Source organism: Monomorium pharaonis, unplaced genomic scaffold (assembly GCF_013373865.1).
Source record: "Monomorium pharaonis isolate MP-MQ-018 unplaced genomic scaffold, ASM1337386v2 scaffold_343, whole genome shotgun sequence".
NCBI classification, from domain to species: Eukaryota; Metazoa; Arthropoda; class Insecta; order Hymenoptera; family Formicidae; genus Monomorium; species Monomorium pharaonis.
In genome coordinates this window covers 4,417-9,000 of record NW_023415630.1, presented here as the reverse complement: position 1 = coordinate 9,000, position 4,584 = coordinate 4,417, and the positions used below count along the sequence as shown (strand labels likewise).

At 31.4% G+C, this 4,584-nt stretch overlaps 1 long non-coding RNA gene across 1 annotated transcript; it reads left to right on the top strand.

Moving 5' to 3' along the window:
• The first annotated feature begins 2,937 nt into the window (after window positions 1–2,937).
• On the top strand, window positions 2,938–3,962 carry LOC118648271. The gene is made up of 2 exons (XR_004965230.1): window positions 2,938–2,985; window positions 3,154–3,962. It is a non-coding gene; the product is annotated as an uncharacterized LOC118648271 (long non-coding RNA).
• Window positions 3,963–4,584: the final 622 nt, after the last annotated feature.

Genomic DNA, 4,584 nt, shown 5'->3' with positions numbered 1-4,584 from the left:
TAAAAAAAATTAGACGTCTTTTAGACGTCTTAAAAACGTCTTAAATCGGGTCATAAGACGTCTTAAAGACGTCTAAAAGACGTCTTTCTGATAGTTTTATAAGACGTCTTATAGAAATATAAGACGTCTTTTAGACGTCTTTAAGACGTCATAATGTTCTCTGGGTATATACTCGCCATATCACAGACGTATCTCTAATATTATACGAATATTGCAATATACTTTCGCAATATCCTATTATCGTTCTCATAATCTACATGTGCTGTCTGGGATATATATATTATAACCTACAATTATCTGAGCATAATTTCCCAAAGTACCCCAGCGTATTCAACAGATATTACACTTCATTTCTCGCGATAGCTTCCTGATGTGCGAAATGATTAATTCCTTTTCTTCTTTCTTCTTGCTAATTCTGTATGTTTAATTCCTTGTTCCTTATTCATCTCATTATGCATGAGCCCATATAATGCGAACATACTGTAGACATATTGTGAATATACTGAAGATATACTTTAGACATACGTATAACATTCTTGAGATATATTCGGTATATTTTCACAAACTGCCAGCGAAATTCTATGGGATAAGGCAACGCGGACATAGTACATTATGAGTATATACTCGGCATATCACAGACGTATCTCCAATATTATACGAATATTGCAATATACTTTCGCAATATCCTACTATCGTTCTTATAATTTACATGTGCTGTCTGGGTAGAGTCTTTAAAATTTAGCGTTGCAGATGAAAGTCACGAGACGACTGCAGAAATCAATAACAAAAATATTATTTTCTAATTTTTTTTTGTTTTTTTAAATGAAATTGTTGCTAGTACCCTATATTATTGCCTATACTTTAAGGGGTAAGGCCATCTTTACACCTCAAATTTTAAGACATCTTTGAAAATTTTTTCTATTAAAAATACACTGTGCAAGTAAAAATTTTTTTTGAACGTTTATTGATGCTACATTCAAGAATATAAAAAATATTTTTTAAAGTTTTTAATATAAATATTGAGCGCGTGACGGCCATTTTTTGTACATGGTTTTTGCTCAACATGCAAAATGGCGTACACGATTACTCCGCAGTGGTTAGGCCTGGAACAAAAAACTAAAAATATTTATTTTCTACATGATGAAAACTAGTAACGTACGTAGCCATTTTGAAAAATATACATTATTAAAATGGCTACAATTTGAAAAGTCATTTTTTGCTTAAAAAATTTAAATTAAAAAAAGCGATAGCGGCGAAAATTTTTAAGATATCGCAAAAATCCTACGTAGCGCCCTAGATAATGTTGAAATAAAGATTTGGTAAAAAATTCAAGTCAATTGAATAAAAATTGGCGACGTTAGGCTGCACGCCGTTTTGAAAAATGCTGTTTCGAGAAAAACGCGTTTAAAGTTTTTTGTAACAATTTTTAGTATAAAAAGCGAGAAAAAGGTTATATTACCATTAATCAGCGATGCCTGCACCATATAACTGTCCCTCCTGATTAACTTCAGCCTCCACCACCTCTTTTCTAGCTACTTTGTGGTCTTGATGAGCAATTTTTACGGCGTCCGACAAACGGCGCTCGACATACTTGATACGCGTCTCGTCTGCCGCGAAGCAAAAATTGCTCGCTTTCTTGGTCTATTGGCATATCTAGCACTTGCATAATTTGTAAGATATATAAGCAGTTATTTCAAGGACGGTTTTTCCACTGGAATGCGATTTCGGCGCCATCGCCAGACTACAGCGTTGAAGCTTTCGTTGCTGTTTTGTGTAAAGCCGCCTAAGCAACGTTTCAGCAAATCATCTCTGCTTAATTCACTATAAATGTCCCTTTGCAAGTTTAGATTGATTATGTTGATAGAAAATAGACTTTTCTATCAAACCACTCGTAGAGGGTCTCTAGCCGCTCGAACGCCGCAGCGTTACAGCAGTGACGCGTTACACTATACTTACTCGAAACTTCATTTTCTCTTGCGATTTCGAAGTCGGGTTTAATACATATTATTTTTGAGACTATAAGGAACATTTTAGACAAATAAACAAAAAATCGATTTTTTTAAGGTGTTAAGGTGGCCTTGCCCTTAATTCTGGAGGAAAATTTATAATTTTATCAAATCAATAAAAAGATAGCCTTATCTGAAAATAATAGCATTTAATTGGTATAACGGATCGACTCCAGCATCCCCGTAACATCGTGGACATGTACATACTACGTAGCCAACGTTAGGACCAAGGAGTAAGGCATGTACAATTTTGATTTCCCGTTCCATATTATGTGTACGAAATGTCTGTGTGATAACACTAAAGTTATCATCAAAATAATCTTGAAGATTGCCAATTGGTCCCCAATAAGCACACCAATTTTTTAAACAGTTTTTTAAACGTTTTTTAAATATTTATTTTTAATTATTTGTACATTATTAGCGTTTATTGTATAAATACTATTTATTTAATATTTATTAAACATTCCCAGATAGCTAAGCGAGATTAAGCATATCGGGCAAATTAATGCACTGCATGTATGTTGTGAACTTGCCCACAGTTTGCTGTCATTGTAATTTAATGTGGAACGAAGTTAACATCAGGAGAGCAAATGACCTTCATGAGTTTATAAAATTATAAGTGCATGCATTGAGGAATAATAAACTTGTCACATTGACAGCAATTGTGCATGCATGTTGACAACTTGCCGTCAGTTTGTTAAATTCTAATGTAGAATTTTATATGATGTCAGAACAACAGACAGTTTGAGGAAACACCTTGGCTTTAGTCCTTTCTAAAAAAAGGCATGTTAAATCGATACTCGCATCTCTCGAAGTCTTCTCGAAAGTCTCGAATTATTGTTGACTCTTTTCCGCGATGATCTGATTGGTTCTCTCGCTTAGCTCACTTCGTGCTGCGAGAGTTGTCAGCGCGGGGATCATATGTTTATGTACATGTAACGTGTGTGCCGCGCTAGGTTATTATATACTTTTTCCAAAAGTAAGTAATCTTTTATTACTATAATAATAATCTGATTATTAAAGAAGTTGTGACGGAAGATTATTGATGGAAGATTGATGAGAACTTGGTCTGTCATGGAAAACGTGTCATCATCGAAAATAATTCCAAGATAGCCTTAGCTTTAGAAATTATTCTTTTTAATTACAGTTTATGTAGACTGCTATTTACGAAGGATGGTTCTGAAAAGTTTGCTATTTAAATTATACAAAAGAATAATTTTAGCACGGAGAATGGGAATGTTTTTAATAATCCAGCAAATGTCAAAAACAAAGTTGAAATATTAAGGAAGCTGAGTTCATGAGAAACATGTAAGTTCAGGCGAGCATTGCGGTGTCTCTTATTGTCGCTGTAGTTTGAATGTCAATGGAGTTTTGTATTTTTTTAGTTTTGTATTTTTGTTTTAGCCCTGTATGATTTATTTGGTTGACATCTATGACATGACTGAAGCCATGAACATCATTTTTGAATTAATGGAAGGTGGTGAGCTCTTTGATGATAGAATAAAAAGCAGAGGTAAACTGTCTGAACCATGTGCAAAAATGATACTGACTCCCCAAAAAAGCGGTACTCTAAAAATGTGGAAAAAATTTTGCATATTTCAAATGATTATAACTTCCGCAATGCTCGTCTGAACGTACATGCCTCAGTTTCTTTAATATTTCAACTTTGTTCTTGACATTCGCTGGATTATTGAAAACATTCCCCTTCTCTGTGCAAGTAAAATACATAAACTGTAATATAAAAGAATAATTTTTAAGGTTAAGGCTATCTTGGAATTATTTTCGATGATGACATGTTTTCCGTGACCGACCAAGTTCTCATCAACAAATCTTCCATCAATAATCTTCCATCATAACTTCTTCAATAATCAAATAATTATTATAGTAATAAAGGATTATTTACCTTTGAAAAATCTCGTTAAATGTCACTATCTTCTAATAAACTTTTTAAACACATTTTATAAGTTATTATGTCATTTTATATCTTATTTATAAGCATTATTTGAAAATTATTATCAACGTGCTGTATATCTCATACATAAATGGCCATATATCGCACCCTTTTTTGATATATGGTAAAAATGCAAGGATTTTTTTAAAGTTTTTTTTTTCAAGTATTAGAAAATAAATATCTCGTATTTCTATTTTTTTTGTAGTGGTAGATAGTATGAAGTTTTATTGGTATAGTTAATTTCCCTTAAATAGTAATAATACTTGATAAATTAAAATTTTCGTTAGGTGTGCGGCGTATATACCGGAGTTATCCTAAAATAATATATAATAATAATAATATAATTATTATATATTATAATTATTAATAATATATATATAATATTAATAAAATATATTTATTATTATTTTTATTTAATAAAAAAATATAAATATAAGGCAATTTTAATTTTAATGTTAATATTAAATTATTTAATTGATTTTTAATTAATAATTAATTAATATATACAGAAAATAGAAATAAAAAATGTACATAATATTAATGAGTCAGGTGTAGAAAATCAATATATCGTTTGGTATTGGTTGTAATTAACATTGACTTCAAACTGTAGGTAGACTAACTGGTAGA